Genomic DNA, 26,974 nt, shown 5'->3' on the forward strand with positions numbered 1-26,974 from the left:
CTACAATGCATCAATCTCTTTTGGAGCTCACCATAGTAATCATGTATAGATTTTTCTTCTTGTTCTAAACACATCAATTTCTTACGTAAGTCTCTATGATAAGGAGGAACAAAACGATCACGCATAGCTATCTTAAGTTCTTCCCACATACCAGGTAAAGCATTCTGTGCAGCTAGCCCATTCCACCAAATAATGGCAAAGTCATTAAACTCACTAGTAGCTTGTCGAACTCTATGATGCTCAAGCACAAGGTGGGCACTAAACTTTTGTTCTACTATCATCTCCTAATCAAGATATCCCTCAGCATCATGACCCAAAAAGATGGTATTGTGAACTTAATCTTAGCATAAGGATCATCGGGCACTCGATGATTATTACCTTGATGCTAGTGGACACCACCCATACCTGTCGTGTTGCGGTGAAGACATCATTGTAATCTTGCTTGTCGGAAGGCTGCTCGATCTATGTTCCCATTAGCATCATACACCGAGTCTTCTGGCAAGAGACCATCGGTGTTGCTACTGGAGACGTCATTGTTGGTCACCACAAAGGTTTCCAACTCAGTAACCTTATCGGTTAGCGTGGAAATTCGTTTGTCCAATCTCTCCATGTTGTTGCCAATGTTGAGTTCAATGAGTGCGTCAGTGACAGCCTTCCTGATGACCTCATTCATCCTTTTTTGGGCATTATCTACAGCAGCTTGCAGTTGCTCTTGGCTGACACACTTGTTGAAATCCTTAGGGCTGTTATCTCCAGTCTGATCACCTCCTGTCATTAGAAACACAAAAACAAGAACAAATGGTGAAAGTTATCCCAACCAAATGACTACGTGGTTGCAGTGGTGTCACTTTTCACAGCAAGTGGAAGTGTCTTACCAAGCTCTTACAAAGTTCTTACCAATGCAATCAGTGGGCGGTACAACCGGCAGCTGGTTCATGATACCTGTGAGGCAGTGGTACCAAGATTGCAAGGGCCTTTTTCTATACTGATCTGAAGAGTTTGTGGAGCTTGGAAGGCACACAAAGAATAATATGTATATTTGGCACACAAGTCAGTAACAGAAAGTAATGCTGAATTATAGTCCAAAGTACTTGTTCTCATTGCTGGTCTAAAATGTTCCAAGTACCAAGTGTGTGACAAACAAGTATGGTGGATAGCAAGGTGCCAAGTGTGTGAAAAACAAGTATGGTGGATAGCAAGAGCAACACGAACAAGGAACCAGACAGCACATGCTAACACAGCTCACTTTGGCCTTCTATATGTGCTCCTCTAGATATTGTTCCACTTTTGCCCCTCTTTTTTCTATTTTTGGGTTGTCGTTATTTTTTTGAAAACTTTGACTTTTTCTTTTATTTTTTTTGATATTTTTTCTACACTTAGGAGCACAAAAGAAGTAACCACAGAAAATATGAGCTTACACAAGTCAAAGGCGTGGCCTGTGGAAAATTCAGAAGACGTGCGCAGAATTGACAAAAAGCTTGTGACCACGAAAAGAGGATCTTATGACCAGTTTTTGGCCAAAATAATTTTTTCCGAACCTGACAAAGCGGGGGACGAGCGGATCTAAAAAAATTTCTAATCGATTTTGATATATGGAACGTCGAAATCTGAGTTCGTATGCGAAAACTAGACCAGTTTTAAGAACTGACTCCGAATTAGAGGACAAAATAGGAACAATGCGCGCAAAATTGGTCACGACATCAAGAATTTAATGGAAACGATGGGGGAAAACACATGAACCGGACTCTAACACGACCTAACCAGCAACAAGACCTTGACCAAGACACAAACTCAACACGACGGACTTTGAAACTGATATATAGAAAGGCTATGGCGCGAAAGGTTCTAGGACAGAAAAAAAAGAGTATGGCACTGGATTATGGGACAATGTAGCACCCGATTTTAAGAACAAAACCAGATACACACCATATGTGAGCCTAGGAAGTCAAATCTCATATATAGCTACAAATAAGGGTAATATCAATAAACAATGCTTAATATATAACGTACTTAGTATATAGAATATAACCTTAGATAACATACAGTGGAAAGACAACTCCGATCTTCAGACAAAGACTCCAAATCCACAGGGACAACTGACTGGTTGATCACAAGCCTAATTCCTCCAAACTCTAACAATCTGGTAGCCATCTGGGATGTTTCCAAATATTTGAAAAATATAAAGCAAGCATAAGTACATGTCGTACTCAACAAATATAACATGGGGTCATGAGGCTCAAAAGGCTGACACTAGTTTAACTGCGATTAGCTTTTAATTGTCACAATTTTAGCAAAGAAGTAGCAACAAGTTTATCATAAGCCCATATAAACATATGATCAGATAAACGTGAATAATGAATAGCATAAACAATTAACCATTAGGGAGCATCTTTATCATCAGTGTTCATCATCATTAACCATTATTGATAATTTATTCCGTAAATGTTCCAAGGTCGCTCATGACCATGAGCACGGCTGATATACCAGTTTTACACTCTACAGAGGTTGTACACTTTCACTGTGAGTCGTGATTTACCCTTTCGCCCGAGGCGGCCAACCTCTTGACCCACTATTAAGGAAGGTCGGTAGGGTTCACTATTAAGCCTTTCAAAGGTTCATCTAACAAGTTAGGGCCGCTAAGGTTTCCCCATCAATAAGCATGAGCCCCCCTTCCAGGAGTGACTAACAAAATACCAAGAAACCAAAGTACACCCTCTTGGCAGGCCGAGATCATACAAACCAGAGCCCCTCTTGCGCCATAAAGGTAACCACTAACGAGCTAGAAAATATCATCATACTGAGCTAAAGCCAGAGCCATATAGCCCTCATAGCTATACTGTAAGTCCCGAATGATCACTTACAGATAAGACCTTAGGAAGAGGAATCTAGAGCACCATAAAATAGCCCAATGCTCTAGCCCCCTTATTCCATGTTGCTAAAAAGCATCTTTTAGTGTTTATTGCATATACCATTAGTTAAGTTACAAGATCATGGCTGTAGTTGAGCACTAGCAAAGCTACCCAATGCATATCCCATAGGTGTCAAGGTATAAGATATCAAATATCTAAGATATCCTTATTGGCAACAAGGTAGACACATGTAATATGAATTAAATGATTAAAGGTGAATAGGTAACAAGGATGCTCCCATGTTATACTTGCCTTATACACTTGCTCAAACTCTCTCATACTTCTGTTTCTGGTCATCACCTTCTGATCTTCAGTGCTCACAGAGGGTTTTTGTTCTACTCGTAGCAAACATCATGCATAGGCAAACATACAAGACGCAAACATAGAAAACTAAGAACAATACACCACATGAGAGAAAACAACATACTGAAAAAGAGCTAGTTGCTACGGTCATGAGATCACAAGAAACGTTGATAATGGAACTACGGTTGAAAAGAAACGACTACAGGGTTTTATATTATAAAAGAAAAGAGAAGACTATAAGCTTGATTTATTTTAGTTGACAAAGCCATGGAAAAGTTATTAGTTCAGATTAGACAAATCATAATTTAATTTAAAAACCTGAGTTGAAGCTAATCATATCATATCTTATAAAAACTATCACATTCCTTACTATAATCAAGTTAAACTTTGTCTTTTCAAAAGAAAATAAACATGTGAGAGCATATAAATGAGTTTAGCCCGTAGGCAACGTGTTTAAACTAAACAAAATTTTAATTTAAAAGTATATCTAGGTTAGCAATTATTAATATTCGTATACAAAACACCGAAGTAAAAACCTATATTGATTTTAATTATAAAACTAGTTATAAGCATATTAACTAATTTAATTTTTATTTATAACCACATAAGCTGGTAACACGAAAAACGTTAGCACTAGCATATAAATCATATTGACACGAACCTAACGAAATTTGAATGAAGCAAAACAGAATTAAAACAAATAAACGATGGAAGAATTATGAACCAGTGGCAGTTTCGTAATTACCTCGTCATCTACATTATCACGTGCAGATCGTGGCCTCCATGGTCATGGCTGCTGCTGCACAGGGAGCTCGCATGGAAGGAAAAGGGCCATGGCCGGGAGCTTGACCTGCTGGTCGACCGGAGGAAGGGCCCGCACTCGCCCGGCTAGGTCATCCCCATGGTGCCAGGCCACGCATGGATGGAGGCCCCGCTGCTTCGGCTTGGCACAAGAGCTGCAACGGCGGAGGTGGGATCAGTGCTATAATGCCACAAGAGATTGAGATGAACCAAAGAATGGCCTGGACGTGATGAACATGCATGCATGGCAGGCAGCAAGGCAGAGATGGTGGCGTGATTGCTTGTGTATTATGCGGTATAGATCATGGTTGGCATATAGACGTATATCACACATGGAAAAGCAGCATGCAGCAGCGGTAATCAACGGGTATGGTGTAATTAACAAAGAGGAAGGAAAATGTAGGGATGCTTACCAACGAACAACTACAAACGGGCATCTTTGATGGTCTTACATGTTTGGGCGTGAAGAAGGCAGCAGCGGAAATTTCATGCGTGCGGTCAGTGGTTCCGCAGCGGCCGACAGCTCCAGGCAACGTGACGGACTTAGGATGCGTTTGGAGGAGCTCCGGGCGGCTCCGGCTCCTCACCTATTGGGTACTGTAGCAACACTGTAGCAGGAGCCGTTTCGGAAATCGAGGCGCAAAATGAACTGAAAAGAAGCCGAAAAGAGGAGGAGCCGGCGAAGCCATGATTTCGAGCTCCGCCGGCTCCGTGCTACAGTGCATGAACAGTAGCGGAGCCGGAGCCCACTGGAGCTCCTCCAAACGCGTCCTTAGCAACTTGCTGATGGCAGCGGACAAACTTTGACCGGATGAGGAGCAGCCAAGTCTCTTCCAACATGGCAACGGCAACGGCAACGACGAGAGAAGGAGGAGAAAAATCTAATTTACTACACGAGGGATTTTCCAAACTAGGGGCTCCCCTTATGGTAGTTTTGGTGTGCTTTGCCCAATAGGTTGGTACAGATATATAGAAAGAAAAACTCCCCACCTCTATGTCAACTAACGATACGGTACTAATTGACGTTGCACCCTCCACATTAGTAAATAAATGCATGGGCCTTTAGGATTTATTAGGATTATTCCACATGGGCTTTGAGCATTGGAAAAAATGAGAGATTTATTATTTTCGAAATTAATTAATTTCGTGGATAAAATAATTCTAGAAAAGTCTAAAATTGATATTTAAGCCACGAAAAATACTCTGAGACCTCCAAAAATTTGGGGAAAATTCTCAGAGACACTTTGGAACATGATGAATCCAAATAAAGTATTTGAAGCTCATAAAAATATTGTGGAAACTTGGAACATAAAGATTAAGGTAAAGGAGGTAGGAATTAAATTCTAGAAATAAGCTGGAAAATTTCTAGAGATAGATATTCGTCTCCTAAACGTAAAAAAACACATATTTTGCACATAGAAACACGAGGTGCGACCAGCATGAATGCAACAAATACGTTTCTACCTTATGATAAATTTTAAATTAATGAAAATTTTTATTTTCCTATGTTTTTATGTGCACAAAAATTCACAAATAAATTATTTTAACTCTATTTTCAAAAGTGGCAAATTTTAGGGTGTTACAGACAAATGCGAAACACTCAAAACTAGGAGATAAATATGAACCTGATGGTATATCTTAGCTCTAATTACCACTTAATGGGGACGGGGATCTCGATCTTCCGTCAGGTAGAGGTAACTATCGTTGTGGCGGAGAATGACACACCGATCCGGCTTCAGATCAAAAGATCGATCCCTGCAATCTTAGCACCACAACTCCTCTGGTTATCAACCGAGACATGGATCCAGTTGACCTCGCCAAGAAAGCTAATCCCTGCCTATGCAACGAAGAACATAAGCAAGAACAAGAAAGAAAACAACCAAATTGCAGATGAATGATTAATCTCACGATGTTGGAGGCTCACAAACCGATGAACGACAAAATTGTTCTTGGCAAATTAATCTAAGCAAAACCCAAAACCTAATGATGGTGGCGGCGTATGATTATAAAGGTCTTAGGGTCATCGCCTACATTGGACGCGCCCCCCTAACGGGCTCAAAGACGATACATGACCCATTGGACCAGATACGGTGACGCAGCACCTAGACAGATTATGGATGCTGACTTGTTTCGACAATTCCCGTGGATTCCGAAGAGGTTTTGACGTGAGACCAATTGGATTGGCTTCCTTATCAAATTAGCTTTCTAACCATATGTGGATCATCAAAAACAGAGTCTTGATGCGTCTTTGGGTGATCAATTTAATGCAGTCTGGTCCTGGAGGTCAAGGTAGACTCGAAATCATGTTGGACCGGGCCTCCAGTTTCTGTTGGACGTCCTTGCAGGTCATCATTGCCTCCACCTCTTCCTCTAAGTTCCTCATGACCCTCTCCAATGTTCCTAATTAATATAACATCATTAGGTAGCAATCTATTCTCAAAAGTATGAAAATGATCACTTAAGAATGAGCTCACCTCTAAATTAAGTTGTCGCCATCGAGCTCGAGTCATTGGACCTTGCATAATGGCTGGAGGATCAGTGGGTGCATCTGAAGGAGTGATGTCTTCATCATTGTTCCCTGATCATCCAATCGAAAACCCGGTGCTTTGCCAATTGTGATAAGCTCTGCTATCTGCTTGATTTTCTCATCTTTCAACTGACCCTTGCGGATCTCTTGTTCAAGTGTAGGTTCCACTTCCAATTCCATTGTATTAGCAACTATTCCCAAATTAAGATGCTCGAATTCAGCACATAACTCCTTAGATAACTATGTCACTAGAGCTGCATTAACATAGCTCCTTCGGCTTAAAGCATCTGCTACAACATTTGCCTTGCCAGGGTGATAGTGTACCTCCAAATCATAGTTCTTGATTAGCTCTAACCAACGACGTTGCCTCAAGTTCAAATCTGACTGAGTGAAAATGTACTTCAAACTCTTGTGATCTGTATAAATATCACACTTATGTCCAACAAGATAATGTCTCTAAATCTTCAATGCATGAACCATAGCTGCTAACTCTAAATCATAGGTTGGATAATTTAGTTCATGCTTCCTTAGTTGCCTAGATGCATAAGCCACTACTCATCCTTCTTGCATAAGAACACACCCTAGACCAAGTCGAGATGCATCACAGTAGATGGAGAAACACTTGTTTAGATCTAGTAATACCAGCACCGGAGCTGTAGTCAACCTTTTCTTCAACTCTTCAAAACTAGCTTGGCATTGCTCAGTCCATACAAACTTAGCATTCTTCTCAAGTAGAGATGTCATAGGCTTGGCAATCTTAGAAAAACCTTCAATAATATCCGGCCATTCCTAGGAAACTCCAAACTTCAGTTACATCTTGAGGTAGATTCCAATTTGATACATCACTAACCTTCTTGGGATCCACAGCTACTCCACCATTAGAGATAACATGCCTAAGAAAAGAGACTTCCTTCAGCCAGAACTTGCACTTGCTTAACTTAGCATACAATTGATGTTCTCTAAGTTTCTATAGGACTAATCTTAGATGCTCTTCATGTTCTGCTTCTGTTTTGGAGAAGACTAGAATATCATCAATGAAGACCACAACAAACTTGTCGAGATATTCCATAAACACCTTATTCATCGTATACATGAAGTAAGCAGGGGCATTAGTTAATCCAAAAGACATAACCATATACTCATATAATCCATACCAAGTAGTAAAGGCAGTCTTGGGAATGTCTGATGAACAAATCCTCAACTGATGATAACCAGAGCGAAGATCAATCTTGGAGAACACACAAGCACCTCGTAATTGATCAAACAGATCATCAACTCTAGGCAAAAGATTCTTGTTCTTGATGGTTACCTCATTGAGAGAGCGACAATCCACACACATCCTTTGCGTACCATCTTTCTTCTCAACAAATATAACTAGGGCTCCCCATGGTGAAGAACTAGGCCATATGAAACCTTTATCCTGTAGCTCATTTAACTGTTTCTTAAGTTCTTCTAGCTCATTGACTCCCATCCGATATGGTCTCTTGGCTATAGGTGTAGTTTCAGGCAAAAGCTCAATAATAAACTCAATATCATGGCCTGGCGGCATATCTGGCAATTCATTAGGAAAAACATCTAGAAACTCATTAACAACCTTGGTCTTATCCATGGTTGCACCTTCCATCTTATTGACACTGCACACCTTTCTTGTTGTTGTAGTTACCTTGCATACAACTTCTTCTCCTAACTTGGATGTCAAGTGTATTGTACCATTCACACATTGGATAGTAGCCTTTCATGGATTTAGCCAATCCATTCCAAGAATTACATCTATGCTTGAAGCCTTTAGCACAATCGGATTTGCCAAAAACTCTACCCCCCTTATTTCAACTCTTACATTGGGACACATCAGAGTAGCTTGCATATCCCCACAAGGTGAGTCAACTAACATATGTTTCTTCATAGGACATTTTGGTATATGGTGCTCCTTAACAAAATGATGTGCAATGAAGGAATGTGAAGCTCCAGAATCAAACAAAACTAATGCAGGGTTGGAGTTGACTAGACATGTGCCAAACACAACATCTAGGGCTTCTTACGCAGATTCTATTGTCACATAATTGACTCTGCCTTACACATGAGTCCACTGTTTATGGTTTCCGTTGCGGGATTATGGCTTGTTCGGCTTCTTTGGGCACTGACTCGCATAATGATCGGGCTCACCACAGCGGTAGCACTTCTTGCCTGAAGAGGGGGTGTTGGACACACTATCCTTCATTGGAGAGTTGATGAGGGGTTCCTAGGGTGGACTCTGGTTCACATGCTGCTGCTCTTGCTGGTATTGAGGAAGTTATTGAGGAGGATCAAAATCCCACTAACTAGCTGGTTCCTAGTACCTTTACTGAAATTCTTGTTGGGGAGTATAGCGGGGGCATGTGTTGCTACCTATAGATTGGCTTTGAATTCTCCTTTTCTTCTCTTCTATTTCCTAATGCTTGTTCTCAATCAAAATGGCCCTATTCACCAAAGTTTGAAAGTCAGGATACACAACAGTCATCAACTGTAGTTGAAGTTCTTCATTCAATCCTTTCAAGAAGCGTTTTTGTTTCTTGACATCATTGACCACCTCTCCTGGAGCATAACATGACAGCTGAGTGAATTTGTTACGATACTCACACACTGTCATGAAACCTTGTTTCAAGTTGAGGAACTCCTCCTTGATCTCCATCAAACCTTCTAGAACATGATAAGATCTAAAAGCAGTCTTAAAATCTTCCCAACAAATCTGATCTACATCTTTCTCAATCTAAAATAATTCCCACCAGTCTGAAGTTGCTCCTTGAAGTTCACCAGAAGCATAAAGCACTTTCTGATGGTCATTACACTAAGCTATGTTAAGTTGCCATGCCACAACTCTAAGCTAGTAATTAGCTTCTAGTGGGTTGTTTGCATGAGAGAATGTCGGTGGATATCCCTTCATAAATTCACCACGCTTGTCCCTTGGTAATGCTTGATGTGGGTTGATGCATACATTCTGAACATAGGTCAGTAACAATTGAGTCTGTGTCATCATAAATTGCTCTATAGTTGGAGGATTTGGTGGCGGTGGATTAGCATTAGGGGCATTCCTTCTAGCATCACATGAAGCACTTCTCCTGGTAGAAACTATCTGTTTGCAACATTTAGCACAATTATTGGTTGTAATCTATGATCCGGAAGTAGCTCACATGATGAAACAATCAATCTAAATTTTTTTGGACGAGAACTACCAGTAGCCATTCAGAAGGACAACCATATCTCAAGTTCCAGAAATCATATGAAGACGTTCTTTATTTGGCTAGAAAGCTTATGAAATTTCCTACTACTTTCATATAGACCATCTTGCCAGATTCTGAGGTTAAGTTAATCGAAAATAGGGCACAACCGAAACTATTCAGACTCCCAAACAGTGCAAAAACTTCAACTTGTAGAGGTCATAACTCCCAACCCATAATAGATATGAAGGTGATTCCAGTGGCATATGAAAGATACATAAGTCTTCTTTCATTCATAAAACTTTCATGACTTTTGTGCATCTACCTTTGAAGATATAACCCAATGGACACTAACAGCACGCGCAGGGATGAGAAAAACTAACCCAACTATCTACTCACTAGTCCTTATGCCTTATCATGTAAACTAAATGAAATTGTGAGCATAACCTACAAAATCATTGCAATCATTACAAAGATCCAAATCAAGCATGAACATCAAGACAACCATTCAAACATTAAAGGTTCACCATTCAAGCATTTGGACTCAATGACTCTACTTACGTTACTATCATTCTTGTTGTATCAAGGGCTCAAAACTCTTCAGCTTCACCTTCATTTTGCGCAAAAATGTGGTAAGTGATATCTCTAAAAGCAATTCAAAGCAGGGGTGAAGATAGGGACAAAATTTATAGCAACAAGGAGATGAACAACAAAGACAAGAATATAGTATTGGAGAAAATAGCAAGGTTTATAGGCCAAGAATTTCATAGCAAATTCTAAACCTTAAAACAATCATTTTCTAACTAGACTTGTGTCCTATAGTCGACATAGCTCTGATACAACTTTATAGCACCTAGTTTTAAGGACAAAATTAGATACACAACATATGTGTGCCCATGAATTCAATTCACACATATAGTTACAAATGAATGGGTAATATCAAAGACAATGCCTTTGTTACATAGCGCATAAATATTTGTTACAAAAAACATAGTGTTACTTTATAGTATATACTATAACTCTATTCTTCTGGCGAAGCCTCCAACACCACAAGAATCATCAACTGGTTGATCACAAGCCTAACACCTCTTGGAAAACTCCACTGAAGAACCTCCATCTGGTACCCATTTAGGATTTTGCCAAAGTATTGAAATAAAACAAGTGTAAGCTACTATCGCTTATCAAGCATAACATGAGGGGATGCAGACTCAAAAGGCTTGACATGGCTGAACTGCGGTAAGTACTTTTAGTTGGTCATATTTTATTATTAATTATAAGTTGCTAAGTCATGCTTAGGCTCCCAAATATGAATAATTAGATATATCAACAATTTTAATCATAACCCAAATCATCCGAGTAACCAACTATTCAGTAAGGGTCCAGGCCACTCGTGTCCGTGAGCACGGCTAATATATCAGTTTTACACTTTGTAGAGGTTGTACACTTTCACCATGAGCCGTGTTCCCCATATGCCTGGGTTAATTACTCCTAAAACACTTCAAAGGTGAGCAGGCAGGGTACACTACGAAGCTTTTCCCCAGTCGTTCTAATAAGGAGCAGCCGCTAAAGATTTCATCTCCCAAGTGTTATGGAGTCATCTCCAAAAGTGGCACTAATACATGCAACACAGTACACACCTTGGGGATGAGGCCCATACCAGCCTGGTATGCCCCTCTTGCCTTTTAAACTGCTACAAACTAGAAAAAGCAAGGTACTAGACTAATACCAGAGCTATGTGGTCCTCATAGTTGTACTGTAAGTCCTGGGTTGTCACTTAAAGATGAGTCCTTATAGAGAGAAACGAGAGCACCATAAGAAAAGGCTCAATGCTCCAGCCCCCTTGGTTCCATGTTGCTAAAAAGCATCTTTTAATACCATGTGGCATATATCTTTAATTATATTCTTTAATCATTATTGGTTGGAGCAAACTGAGCATACTACCCTCATGCAAAACCCATAGGTAAATCAAGGACAAAATAATCAATATCAAGGTAAATAGACTCCAAGCGGTTCATTAACATATGCATATGAATTGAGATTGCATTAAAGTGAATAGGTAATAAGGAGCCTCATATTATACTTGTCGTAATTCAATGTATTGCTGCTGGTCTTGATCTTCAAAGAGTTGCTCTAGATCACCAACACAAAACTCACTGTCTACTCGAGATCAAACAACACCACACATGCATCCATACATACATGCATATCAAACAAATATAAGCTAATTAGAACAATACACCAAACAGTAGAAATATAAGTTAAAAAGATTTTAAAACTGTTCTACGTAATGCTACGAACACGCAGGCGCGATAATCACTCAAATCGGAGTTAAAACGGATAAGTTATGAATTAAACAAGATTTCCTTTTGTAAAATAATAAATTAAAGCTAACCTTGATTTTAAAAGTTGAAAACATACTTAACAGTAGTATGAACACGTAGATTATGGAATTACAAACCTAATGCAAGTTGAACGGATCAAATCGGAGCTAAAACATAAAAGTTATGGCCTATAGAAACCAGTGGCAAAACTGTAAATAGATGGAAACGTATTCTGGATCTGAACCAAAGAAACTACGCTTTCTAAAGAAGAAACGTACTCTGGAAAGATGCTATGGACTGCGGGTTAAGTTATTCAAAATCCCGAGGGCTCTTTAGAAAAAGATAGACTACGGGTTAAGATCCAATTAATTATAATGGCCTTTTGTAAAAACGCCAGCGAAGGAGTATCTTCTATTTGGGATCGTCTGATCTAGATTGGACGGCTACGATCAAACGGAAGGAAGAGAGAGAGAGAGCTAGCCGGTCGGCGGCGAGGTCCACGGCGGCGCCATGGCCGGAGGTAAGCGGTGCTCGGCGAACTCGGTCTACGGACCACCATTGAACGAAGCAAGAGCACGAGAAGCTAGAGGAGACGACAACGAACTCGGCTAGATGGTTTACCTCGGCGTGAAGCAACGGAGGGCAGCGTGGCGCTCGGCGAGGCGGACGGCAATGGCAGCGGCTAGGGCTAGGCGGTGACTCGGTGTCTCAGCGAGGGTGGCTGCGGCGCTGGAGCTTGGGACGAAGGCGGCGGCACGGGGCTAGGTATTTATGTGGCGGGGGTGGTTTGGGGCACAAGATACGGAGGGGAAAACGTGGCCGCAGCGGAGTCGAAGGCGGCGGTGCAGTCGTGCCCGAGGCGGACACGGAGCGGAGGAAGACGGTGCGCCTAACGCGTGGGACCTGACTGTCAGCTGGAGGAGGGCGAACGTGGTCGTGGCTGGACTGGGCTGCGAAGCCGGGCCGACGCTGCTGTTGGGCCAACGCGGAAGGGAAGGAGCGGGCCGACGCTGGAAGGCAGGAACTGGCCACGGGCGTAGAACCTGGGCCAACAGGCCGAATAGGGAGAGAGAAAGAAAATCATTTCCCCTTTTTTTCTAATTTCCAAACCAATTTTGAAATACAAATTAAAATCAATTTGAAGTTTGATTTTCAAACCACACAATACAAAAACAATATGCAGCAGCATGAATGCACATACATGTAGGTAACCTTATATTTGATTTTAATTTGATAAAACTTTATTATTTTCCTAAATTCAAATGCCCACAAAAATGCATAATAAATCAAATTCTCCTATTTTAAAATATTGCAAATTTTAGGGTGCTACAACTATTAACCGTAGCTAAGCCTGATTTAGCTCTCTCATGCTCTTTTGATCGAAACCTATAGCCATTGACATCATAGCCCCTATAACTGGTTACCCTACTACGAAAACCATTAGATATTTGGCATCATAGACATTGACATCATGCTCTTAAGTTGTTGGATTTTCCTATAGGAAAGAAACAGAACTGGGGAAAGAATTATAAAAGAAAGCCCTATATATTTTTCTGTTTTGCTGTTACCTCTCAAATGGATAGTTCCAACGGGCTTGGACAGGACCTAGCCGAGCCTCGTAAGGAAGATGAATAATTAGGTGCTGCATTGGATTGAAGAAACTTGGTGGAAATATCTTCTCCATTTTGCAAAGAACTACTACTTGTTGTTCTAGTGAGCGAATGTTGTCCTTGTTCAATTCTTTGGCACAAAGCTACCTATAGAAAAAGATAAGCTCAGCCAAACACAACCATAAACTTTCTGGAAGGAACCCTTGAAAAGCAACAGGAGCAAGCGTTCCATGAAGATGTGGTAATCGTGGCTCTTTAGACCCAAAATCTTCCTTGAAGTCAAGTTGACCCCTCTTCTAATGTTGGCTGCATAGCCATCAGGAAACTTGAGTTCTTGGAACCATTGAAGGATTGGTGGTTTATCATTCCTGTCAATGCAAAATCGGGCCCGAGGCCTGTCCCATTGGCCATTTGACTTTAGCCTCAAATGCTGTGAGGGACGGTGGCAAATTTCAGCTACATCTTGTCGAGCCTTAGCATTATCTTTAGTCTTATCTAATATGTCAAAGCATGTATTCCATATAGCTTCCCCTAAGTTCTTTTCATTATGCATTAAGTCAATGTTGTGGCACAGCAATAACTTACGGAAGTATGGAAGTTGCCAAAAACAACTAATATGGGTCCAATTGTGCAATTTGCCATAGTTTTGTGTGTCATCCACCAACATGTTCATTTGGGCTAAGATTTCCTCCCCCGTTAAGTGCCTTGGAGGCTCATCATGCATGATTGTGCCCTTTCTAAATCCATTAGCATCTGATCTGAATACATGGTCTATAGGTAAGAAGCGCCTATGGCAATCAAACCAGCATACCTTGTGACCATTACGGAGTCGGAATGCTTTAGTGTCACACAAGCATATTGGGCATGCAAGCATACCATGGGTGCTCCATCCAAAAAAGTTACCATAAGCAGGAAAATCATGGATTGACCACAAATAAGCTGCCTACATTTTAAAGTTTTGCTTGAGTGAGGCATCCCAAGTTTCAACCCCTTCCCATAAGTTCAGTAGTTCATCAACTAAAGGTTGCATAAGTATGTTAAGTTTCTTTCCAGGATGTTCAGGACCTAGGACTACAAGGGCAAGGAATATGTACTCTGACTTCATGATAATGCCGGGAGGAAGATTCAATGGAGTCACAAAAACTGGCCAGCAAGAATAAGGAGCTGCATTTATACTGAAGGGTGTAAAGCCATTTGTAGCCACAGCAAGGCGGACATTTCTAGGATCAGAAACAAAATTAGGAAAGTCTTCATCAAACTGTTGCCATGCTTCCCCATCACATGGGAAGGCTGCATCTTATTTGATGTGGACCGCTTGTGAGACTGCATCAACTTTGCGGTTGTTTCATGTGCATATAATCTTTGTAGCCTATCTTTGATGGGAAGGTACCGCAATACTTTACGTGGGACTCTATCATGTCCTTCCTCATAGCGCGAGGTACCGCAAACATCACACTTCTCTTTACTTATATTGTCCTTATAGTAAAGCATGCAGTTAGGAAAATCTGCACATAGTTTTAGTTTCGCAATTTGACTACTAGACCTACAGCAGAGGCCAAACAAGCAACTTCCAATATGCAGTTCCAAATATTTTGCAAAATGGAATGGTACTTGGCGGATTGACTCACATCAGCTGGCGTTATTGAGCTGTGAAATGAGATCAGCCAGATTGACTCACATCAGAACTACATAAAAAGGAACCCTGAATTAGTTATATAAACCCTACCAAGCATTCATTTATCCCATTGGCTAACTCTGGTAAAAGAGACCGAAAATCCATATAATGTAATCACAGTTCATAAAACATCTATACCATGGGAATTGTGGATACCTCTTAGTTGCCGTTGCGGATCACAAACTCATTCACCAAAAATACCTACAATAACAAAATTGATTTTCAATCAACATTAAGTGAAAAAATTGGCAAAGGAAAGAGGTGCTTGAGAACAGCAGTAGTCCTTTCTCCATTATGCAATAAATTACAGTGTAAATGGCAACCTCACTACTAATTTTGTTCTTTGTATTATTTGGACTTTAACATGTAAACTGACATGCGCCAAGACTAAAAAAATAAAAATCCAGTTGTGTTGTGAAACTAACAAGCAAGACGAGCATCAAATTTTCCCATTGACTTTGACATCAATTCGACAGAAACTGAATGCAACTCAAAGCTGAAAGAGGCATTCCATCGAACACCTTGCCTACGAGATTAAGATACAATCAAGCCACACCGAACAGGAACCCTAGGTATGTGTACAAACAGGAATACAAGACTAGATCAGTCTCTGAACAAAACCATGCTCCTACAAACAGATTAAGGATGCGGACGTTCATAGGAAGGAATGGAGACTTGGTCATGGATCAGCGTGCCTGCTGGTAGAGAAGTAGCAAGGGCCCTCCGACCTTCTGATGACCTTCATGCCCTTGTACTGCCCTCAAGCTCCCAATCTAGCCTGCCTCCGTTGTCGCCCTCGTCGGGTGCACCTTCTTCCTCCTCGCCGCAGCTAGATCCACCTCCATCGGGCGCATTCACTTCGGATTTGGGCGGGGGAGGGGCAGGCGGCGTGGGAGAGGTGAGCGGGGTCGGGGCGGGGGCGCGTCGGGGAGGGGCGAGCGGCGCCGTGAGCGGCGAGGGAGGCCAGGGCGGGGGAGGGACGGGCGGCGGCGAGGTTGGCGAGCCGGAGAGGGGCGGGCGCCGATTTGCGTCGCGACTCGCGGGGAAGCGCATGCGTGGAGGGAATTAAAAAACATACAGACTGTTCGGTTGGCTGGTTTGTGAACAAGTACTGCTGGCTGGTTTGTGTGAGAGAAAAATACTGTTCTGGCTGGAAATTTATGATCGTTTATGACAAGTCACAGCCAAACAAACAGGCTGATAGGCCACGTGTCCGCAGGCCAAAGCTCCGTGAGGTCGTGGAGCGCGGAGGGGCGCCGATTTTGCGGTAGGAGCAGTAAAACGTCTCTACGAGTCCAAACATAATTACGATAGAAAAGGCGTCTCAGGGGTGCTTAGTTCACTCATCACCACATAAATCTAGTCTCATTTAGTTACTCTTATTCAAAAACTATGATTAAATAGGACTAAAAAGTGCATTAGCCAACTAGTCACCCAAATATTGCTAAATGAGATTAAAGGCCATCTTTTAGTTAGGCTGCCTCATCTTTTAGTTACTTTAGATCTAAACACCATGACTAAAATGGACTAAAAATGCCTCTTTTAGTCCAAACCAAACATATGTGACTAAACTTTAGAAACTGGTTTAGGTGACTAAACGTTAGGAGATGTGAACCAAACATGCCCTTAGAAAAACGCCTCAAAATATTGCAGGTAACTAAGGTATTTTTGGCAAAATGGCTCTAATTGTTATAGGTAATTAAGACATTTTTTAATTTGGCCTTAAAAAATATGCTTTTATAGGCCATTTGAGATAAATGCCTTTATACAACAAGAAATTAAGGCACTTTAAAAAAAATGCCTTTGACAAAATGCCTTCTGTTAACAGGTGACTACTACTGAAACTATTTTTGCATCCGGTCGTTTTCGATTAACGGAGGCAAGAAAGACCTCCACCTTTAGCAAAACGCCTCTGCTAATCAACTTTCTGGAGACGGGCACCTTAAGCCGTCCTGCCTCCTTTAATCTCATTAACAGGCCATCTCCGTTAATGGTTTTCAGAAAATCCAAAAAACCAAAAAAGTTGGTGCTACTCTAGCCTCAAACTTGCGACCAATTACTCTTTTAACACACAAATTTGGTAAGCTTACCCTGAAACTGAAGGAATCGACTGATGGTATAAAAACAAAAAAATCCTCTAATTAAGAGATATTTGTGAGCCGGCTAGGAAATATTCTTTAATATATTTAGGAGAGACATGGCATCCAGGAGCTCCCCACGTGAAGATAAAGGAAAAGCGAGAAGAACTGGAAGATCAAAGGAAAGAGAGACCTGTACACACATGTATTGGATAGCTACGTACTGGAATCCGTGCATGAAATAAATTGATTGATGATTCCTGGTTACCTACGCTGTGAGGATGCAAGCCAACAAAATAAGCTCAACAAGAGGAAGCACATACAACTAACACCACACTCAGGACAAATTTTGGTGCTTACACACTCAGGACTAACACCACACTACAACTAAGACCCACACGATCACTTGTGAGCATGTGAGCAACTGAGCATATATAGGATTCTGTCATTTTATATAAACATTTCATAATCTTGTATTGTATATTTTAGCTACTAAATGAATTCAAATAAAAAAGTTTTAACTGTAAAGTTTTAAATCTTGTCAAGCATTACAACTTTGGTATATGCTGTGTCTCTATCCGAGATTGTTTGAAAATTTTAAAAATTTGAATCTCAAAATATATGAATTTTAAACAAATATTTGAGACCTAAAAACTTCAAATTTAAAACTTATCAACAGCAAACATGTAGATCAAATCGGCTACTACAACTTCGGTATTAACCATGTGAACATATATTCAAGGTCGTTTAAGGATTCTAAATTTGATTTCAAAATTGATGAACTTACGACACACATTTAGGACCCTAAACGACTTCAAATCAAAAACTTTTTCAACTACAAAGATGTAGATTGTATTAATACCTACAACTTTTGTATAGATCATGTTAACATACGAGGTTGTTTGAAAAAATTAAATTTCAAATAACAAAATCCGTGAACTCTAAATAGTTACAAATCAAAAACTTTTCAACTCAAAGTTGTAAATCGCGTTCAGAGCTACACGTTTGATATAAAGTTTATATTCATGTGAGTTCATATGGAAAGTTATGAGTTGTTTTTTGTTACAACTATTTATAGAGACGAGCATCTTAAGGCATCCGCTCTATAAATCGATTTATGGACACTGACGCTTAGAATGGCCCCCTTTGTTAATAGCAATTTTCGGAGACTGGCATCTTAAGATATCCGCCTCTGAAAATAGATTTACGGAGGAAGACGTCCTAAGACGACTGCCTCTGTTAATTGATAATTTTTAGAGACGGTCGTCTTAGGACGTCCGCTTCTGTAAATGATTTTCAAAGACAGGTATTTTCCTGGAGGCCCAGTGACCATTTACGGAGGCCGTCGCTAGATGTGTCCGCCTCTGTTAATGTCTGGCCCCTATCTGGCAAAATTATATTTGTAGGAGTGCTCGTAACAATTCTAGGATAAATATTATATTCATCATGTGTATGAAGAAGAAAGTTGGGCTAGAGCATCGAACCTTGCTTGGCCTTTGGTTGAGATCAGCGAGAGGAGCTTGGAGGGGATCTAGGCCGGAGAAGAGCTCACCTGGGAAAGAGACTCAACTAGAGATGGGCTCAACCAAGATGTACTCCGCAGGAGGAGCATGAACGGGAGGACCTGGGCCACCATGTGTATGTTACGGAGTATGTTTTAGCAATTATGAAGCGTAATGTTCTAGAGCTCATATACTAATGACACTAACAAATTATTTAAAATTATACACAATCTATATTACTTTAGACAATTTCATACATTTTTACCGAAATGTTTGACATATCTATATCATTAATGTAATAGTAAGCACACTTTTTTTTAATATAGCAGTAGTACATATAAAGTCTTTATAAGAAAAGTCAACATCTTGAAAAGTAAGGGAGGTTAGTGCAAAACAAAAGTGACTATGACCATCTTGACCTTTGAGATTCCTTTGGAGTAAATACTAAATAGTGCTAAGGATGGTTCAAATTAATAATAGCACCACTCCAATCCTAGATCTCATTGCAAGGTCTACTACGAGCGATGTAGTGTGGGTTTTAATGACTATAGTCATTAATAAAATAATCTCTCTGTTCCAAATTGTAAGTCGTTCTAACTTATATATATATATATATATATATATATATATATATATATATCTTTTAATATGTATCTAGACATGATGTATATCTATGTGTGTAGTAGAAGATATGTATCTAAAGAAAGGCAGGGAGTAAAAAAGCCAGGGAGTACAATAAGGACACAAGTTTCAACTTAACCTGTGGGGACAAAAATGGTATAGCAAGTTATAAGATCAAAACTTGAAAATCAAAATCTAGATTCATGATTTCACGAGACATGGACTGCAAGAAGAATCATCGTAACTTAAGCTAAGGTTCTAACTAAATGCATATTGAAAATACATAGGTGTGCCATGCCAAGAGGAAAAAAAAGACTATAGATTTGGAGAAAACATATGAGCAATAAGCCTCTGAGCCTGTAATATAGTGCATTCCAAAAAATTTAAGACAACTTTAGGAAATCCTCAAATGACGCATGTATCCATAGATAAATACAAATTAAGGTGTTTCTTCTCAAATTATGGTTTCCTTTCTAATAAACTCTTGCCAAACCTAGGCATTGACACATGTAGAATGCAATATAAATTTTAGAAGTCACAATGCACTATATTTTAGGACGGAGGTAGTAATTGGTAAGTTTCTAATACTCCCTCTGTCCCTAAATATATCAATTTCTATAATCCGTGCAAATCAAAATATCTTAAGTTTGACTAACTTTATAGGAAAGGGTAACGACATCTATGACATAAAATGAGCACATTATGAAAATTTATTCTATGGTATATCTAATGACACTAATTTGATGTCATAAATCTTTATAGGTTTTCCTAGAAATTCGGTCAAAGTTTAAAAAGTTTGACTTAAGACAACTATAGGAATCTATTTATTCAAGAACATAGGGAGTATAATTAATTTTACTGTTGGTATCAAATATATACATAGAATGCTTGGCCTCAATTGTTCGAGTTTGAGAGCTACAGTTGTCTGGCTTTGGAGTTTAATGGCCGAAATAAAAAAAAAACTCCCGCTCTAGTTCTGTTGCCAAAAATAGACCTTTTCTTTTCACTGAGGCATGCATTTAATTATGTGAAAAAGTTATGGAGGAGTCCTTCCGTACCACAGCATCTTGTACGGATTTTTAAAACAATAGATGTTTTACCATGGTTGGGAAAGTACCGTGAGTCCGTGATACCTCCCTATTTTTTAAGTAATTAAATGAGAAATATATTGCAGTCGGTATTTTAGCAGTTGAGGGTGCTCTGGAATTAGACGTCATGGGCCGATCACCGTTAGCCCAGCCCAATAGACCTACCCTCAGCGCTTCCTTCTGTCGCCGCGCCGACTCCATCCTCGCGAGTCGCGACCGGGAGAGGGAGACCGAGCGCAGGCCGCAAAGAACCCCGCCGCCGCCGGTCCGCCCGCCCGGCAGGCAGCGCCTGCCGAGATTCCGCCCCATCGGCATCCAGGTCTACTTTGGACTGTTTCTTTCTACCATCAACTGTTTGGCCCTTGCTGACAAACTATCTATTCTAGGAACCATCGACTGTACATTCGGAAAATTCTAGAGTATTTTTTCAACAAGATCAATTTAATGTGAAGGGCAAAGAACCTCCGGAAGCATCTACTATACAGGATAAGATTATGGCAGAAAATAAGGTGCCTCGAGGCGTTCCCACTCATCAAATTGCACCACGGAAGCCTGCTTTCCAGGATAAGATTATGGCAGAAAATAAGGTGCCTCGAGACGCTCCCACTCATCAAATTGCACCACGGAAGCCTGCTTTCGACAAGGATTACCTCATCACTACGGAGGACAAAGAGGCTTTCTATTTCATAACATATAGTTACTCAGAGGCTGAAGCTGTTCAAATAGATGACCATGTCCTCACAATTGAACAGTTACGCCGAAATGTCACAGGTGGCTTCATATATGATCAGGTTAGACCTTTTTCAATTGCATATAGATCAACTTGTCTACAAATGTCTGATGTTACCTATATTGCAAATCTTTCAGGTTATAAATGCGTACGCACATATAAGTAGTGTGAGACCGATTCCACATCATTCATATCAACTTTTCAGGCTCGAAAGCTGTTAGGTGAAACTGGGGGCATAGGCAGTGCAAAACAAACAACATGGGTTCGCTTCATTGCAGACAAATGTATAGGAAGGAATTTGGTATGTACAATTTCATTAAAATCCCTACAGTTCTGGCTCCACCCAGCTCATACCAGTACTTACATCCATTTATGACAGGTATTTGTCCCAATGAATGTAAATGACAACCACTGGGTCCTATTAGTACTGAATTTCTTAAAGGAAGAGGTTCAAATCCTTAACTCCCTAGCCTCCAACCCCAATACTAGAGATGTTGTTATAGTACGTCATGAGCCTATTGGGCCTGAGCTGGCGGTATAACCCGCTAGTGTTAGGGTTAATTAGAGATAAGGGTCGCTTGCTTAAGGGTCAAGTAAGCCTTACTTGGAAGTCAAGTAAACCTCTCTATATAAGGATAGGAGATGTATTAATCTAATCAAGCAAGAATTAAGAAGGAAATCCCTTCCCTCTTGCTCGACCGTGGGCAAGGCCCCCGGCCGGCCTCCGGCTTCCCTCGCAGCCCCAGCCGCCACAATTACGGGCGTGAACAGTACCGCCTTACTGTAGCACCACGGGTACTATAGACCGCCCGTCGTCGCCTCTCCCTCAGCTCTCTCTCCCTCTCAATCCCAGCAGCCACATAACAATATAGTATCAGAGATCTCTGGTTCGATCATGTCCAGTCTTCTACCGAGTTCTTCTCACCCGCTGCCGCCGCACACCCACCCGCTGCCACCAGCGTCTTCGTCGGCGCTGCTGCCCCACACAGCAGGCGCGCTGGCATTGGGCACGCTGGCGTCCTCAGGGGCGCTTGCGCCCTCTGCCTCGGCGTCGTCCGCCCTCGTCCTCACCCCGGAGCAGATGACGGCCACAATCCTGGAATTAGGGTAGGCCGTGGAGGGCATCAGGGCCTTCCTCGTCGGGCCCTATGCGCCCCAGCCGCAGCCGCAGCCGCCGCCGCCGCAACCGGCTGCGACCACCCTGCCAACGGTGCTGCCGTATGGGATGCCCAACTCCAGCACGACGGGCGTTCCCATCCATCTCCTCCGGATGCCGCCTTCCCCGTCGCCGATCCCATCTTATACCATGGCCCCGACGGTCGAGCCGGTGTATACGATGGCAACGTTCCCGGCGACCACGACGTTGGCCGCCCCAGCCCTTACCGCCCTGATCCATTACGGTGGGGCGGTACAACAGCCTTCCTACACCGAGGGGGTTTTCTATGGAGGCGTTGAGGGCCCTCTACTCTACGGCGGCAACATACAGCACCACCACGGCGCCTCGTCGTCCGCGGCCTTTCCTCCAGAACCAGCAGCTCCGGGTGTCAGCCACGGCGTCCACCCTCTGCGCTTCTACAAGTTGGAGTTCCCGATGACGACAGCCGTCTCCATAACCGACGCCCAGCAGATCCCAGCCACGGGCGAGAAGTTGTAGCAAATCGAGCAGCCGATGGACATCGCGATGACGTCAGCGGGGAAGATGCTTACCCGCCAGGTGTCGGCTGCGGTGTGGCTGCAGGCTGCTACGCGCGGCCTCCTAGCACGTCGGCGGGTGCGGGTGATGCGTGATCTGCAGCTGATTCAGCCCTGCACCCCTTCGCAGCTCCTCCAAGTTGCGCTTAGCTGCGCGGAGGACCTCGATCTTGTCTGCTGCGTCGGGGATCTCGGGCATGCGGTTTCCCCCACGGGCGACGGGCATGCTATTTTCCCAGCGGGCGGCGGTTGGGGAGGCGCATCCCTCCACCTCGTTCTCCATCGAAAGCCCTCCGCTCTTCTCTGTGCGGTGCAAACCAGTAGTCGTCTGGCAGGGAGAAGGCGTGGGGTCGCCAGCGAGAGCGCACCACGTAGCGCTGTCGCATTCTGCCACTAGCCGCCGCGAGGACGCCTCCGCTGGTCGCTGTTGCGACCACTTTCCAGGTGGCCATACACATGCACCCCTTTCGTCTAGATGGTGTCCATGGGATCCAGGAGGCTGTACACATGCAGGTTTGGCGTACGGATGGTGTCCACCTTATGTTCAGGAGTCAAAAATAAAGAGCCCCAGTCTATTTCAGGTTGAGAATACTAAAATAAGCCAAGATGTAAAATGCTTGTTTTTAGGTGTTTGGAGTCGAGTCAGCGTTATAAGTTCGTTAGGTTGCAGCTCGAGGACGAGCTGCATGTCCAGGTGGGGTGTAGTGTTAGAGTACGTCATGAGCCTATTGGGCCTGGGTTGGCGGTATAGCCCACTAGTGTTAGGGTTAATTAGAGATAAAGGTCGCTGGCTTAAGGGTCAAGTAAGCCTGGCTTGAGAGTCAAGTAAACCTCTCTATATAAGGAGAGGAGATGTATTAATCTAATCAAGTAAGAATTAAGAAGGAAATCCCATCCCTCTTGCTCGGCCCCCGGCCAGCCTCCGGCTTCCCTCGCAGCCCCAGCCGCCACATTTACGGCCATGAACAGTACCCATCTTACTGTAGCCCGCCTGTCGGCGCCTCTCTCTCAGCTCTCTCTCCCTCTCAATCCCAGCAGCCACATATCAGATGTAGTCAAAGAACATACACTGGTAAGTACGCTTATCATATCAGTTACATACACATCACAATTCACACATAGCTTTTACACATCTAACTGATCATATGTTTCACAATATAATAGGTGGGCAACATACAAGAATGCATTGACTCTGCTATCGCTGCTGGTAGTGTTTCAGTACCGCAAGCTATCACAGAAATGTATTCTAACATACCACAGCAAACAGATGGGTAATATATTTTTCCTATGAAATTTATTCCTCTACAATACTTATTTAACTTTACATACATTGCAGCCATTCTTGTGGTGCATTTGCATTCGTACTTAAGTACATGATGGCATGTGATGGGGACAAGATGACGGAACATTTCACACAGGTCACTCCTATATTATTTATGGACTACATATACCTAAACACTAAAACATAGATTGGTACTTTTTAAACATCATGTTCGTTCCATTGAAATTCAGGCCCACATAGATATTTTCAAGAGGAAAATTTGCTCAGCACTCCTGCGATCTGATTGCAACAAGCGTCGATTAGGCTCATATAAGGACCTTATAACGGTACGTGGTACAGCAATGTATCCCATCCTTATCATGGGTTCAATACTTGTTCATTGTATCTAACATGTCTCATTGTGACCTTCAGAAGGAGGCTTACGATGCAAAACGTGCTGAAGTTCAGCGAGAAGACATGAGTAAGGCTGCTGACGACGATGTCAAAGAGATCAGCAATCCTATAGATGCCAGCAACTCCAATACCTCAACTAAAAGGAAACGGGGACGCCCAAAGAAGAACGACAAAACTCCAAAGTCTGTGAAAGACCAGTTAAGCACCGCGTCTATCGCTAATCGTGTGCAACGCCCAAATTGCAGGGTCTCTAATCCAGGACCGCTCCAGTTGAGCCCTTACACAAGAAATTTTAAGTTACATTATCGACTCTATGTAATAATGTTACTATTTCCATTATTTGTGTTCAGCCTGTAAGTTCTATACTCAGATGTAGTTGGCCTATGTTCAGCCAAGTGGTTCAGCTTGGTATTATTGTTTCTATGAGATGTTTATGTTAAGAACCAACCAAAGGTAACCATTGGAGCTCGCACAGTTTTCAGAGAATTCTAGCAATGGGAAAGCGAAACTGCAGCATGATACCTGCTGCCCTCAGTCACACAAGCAACGCAAGCTTTCAAAGACAACTGCAATTTGGCAACCAGTATTCAACTAGGCATTAATGATGTTGGAAGATTATGATTAATATATTTTTTTATATATTAAATGAAATAATTTTTATATGAAAATTATAGATCTCGACAAGATCTACAACTTTCTAGTTTTGAGTTTTTTCATTTGAAGTCGTTAAGATGCTCAAAAAAATTAATGACATATTTAGACAAAGGATATTTTCGACTTTTCATACCTGCAGTTTGACGGCGTTAGAGCCCAAACTGACGGTAGTGGCATAAAGGGCACAAAAAAGTTGGAGCAGTGGCGCTGAAGACCGCTGAACTTTTTCAGGAACACACAGGGTATTACGATCTTTTTTTAATGGCACACAAGGAATTCCCCCAACAATAAGCCTTACCCCTTCGTTTAAAAAAAACATGGAAAATCTCATTTTTGCCCTTGAATGACCTCACTAAAATGACCGATTTACCCTTATTCGAAAATAAAATGAAAAATAAAAAATAGATATGGCCCCACATATTTTGGTACCGACCCCATCTAATTTGGTACTATCCCCACCTATTTGGTACCTCCAGTTGGGTTCCTTTTATTTTTCCACCGTCCGATCTCGCCTAATGGACGGCCCATATTTTTCCCATCCATAGTAAAATTTCTCTTAAAACAAAATATTTATACAATATTACTTATGTGTAGTGAGAACAGAAAATCTGCTTGGAATACACTTGTATCAACACTTTCATTGCATTTAGAAGTATTCCCTTGTTTCGTTGCATAGAGACATGGATGTCCTGGAGCGCATACTTGATGGAAGGCAGAGTCCAAGGCATCTTCTTCCCCTTTCACTTCTACGGTATATCACGGCAGATTTCTCTTATGAGAGAATGATTGGTAGAGGTGCATGTGGTGAGGTCTACATGGTAAACTTAGGTCTTACGTCGGTCCTTCAAAATGTCTTGCTACATATCCAAATTCTCTTTTAAGTGTTGTTAAGCAATTAAACTGCAGGGGATCCTCGGTGACAAGGTTGTTGCTGTTAAGAGGTTTTTAAACATTGTCGACGACAGCATGGTTCACCGTGAGATTACAACCATGCTGATGGTTGAACACAAAAAAATTGTGCGACTCCTAGGCTATATAATTCTCTTATACAGAAGAAGAAGCTACAGGAGTGGAAGGGAAATTTATTGTGGCGGAGATACGGGAAAGGTTGCTCTGTATCGAGTACTTTTGTAATGGAAGCCTTGACAGATATCTTACTAGTACGGAGCTACATTTATCGCATTGATTTCCCTTTGTTTCTTGTTCTTATATATTTTTATTTTTTTTTACTTTTAATTAATGTCATATGAGGGGCTGATACAAATCAAAATGACCCATCCTTTTATGCCATGTAGAATTTCGAGTTCCATGCTGTCCTATTATTTGTTCTTTTTACTTCTACAGATGAATTACGAGGACTTGAATGGCACACACGCTATCAGATAATTCTATGAATTTGCAAGGGTTTGCAGCATCTTCACAAGGAAAAACATATTATTCACATGGATCTCAACCCTTCCAATGTATTACTTGGTGATCACATGGTACCGAAGATTGCAGATTTTGGTCTATCAAGACTCGAAGAGACACGAATCACTATACCTCCTTATTGCCGAGGGTAAGCTACGCACATTAATAAATAATAAACTAGTGC

At 41.7% G+C, this 26,974-nt stretch overlaps 1 long non-coding RNA gene and 1 pseudogene across 1 annotated transcript; one reads left to right on the forward strand and one right to left on the reverse strand.

Moving 5' to 3' along the window:
• Positions 1-10,579: 10,579 nt before the first annotated feature.
• LOC136506697 (uncharacterized) lies at positions 10,580-19,037 on the reverse strand. The gene is made up of 4 exons (XR_010771702.1): positions 18,903-19,037; positions 15,497-15,541; positions 15,294-15,350; positions 10,580-10,851 (listed from the first exon to the last, which is right to left on the reverse strand). It is a non-coding gene; the product is annotated as an uncharacterized lncRNA (long non-coding RNA).
• Positions 19,038-20,756: 1,719 nt separating this feature from the next.
• Positions 20,757-25,246, forward strand: LOC136507005 (uncharacterized; annotated as a pseudogene).
• The last annotated feature ends 1,728 nt before the right edge of the window (positions 25,247-26,974 follow it).

Source organism: Miscanthus floridulus, chromosome 15 (genome assembly GCF_019320115.1).
Source record: "Miscanthus floridulus cultivar M001 chromosome 15, ASM1932011v1, whole genome shotgun sequence".
Taxonomy (NCBI): domain Eukaryota; kingdom Viridiplantae; phylum Streptophyta; class Magnoliopsida; order Poales; family Poaceae; genus Miscanthus; species Miscanthus floridulus.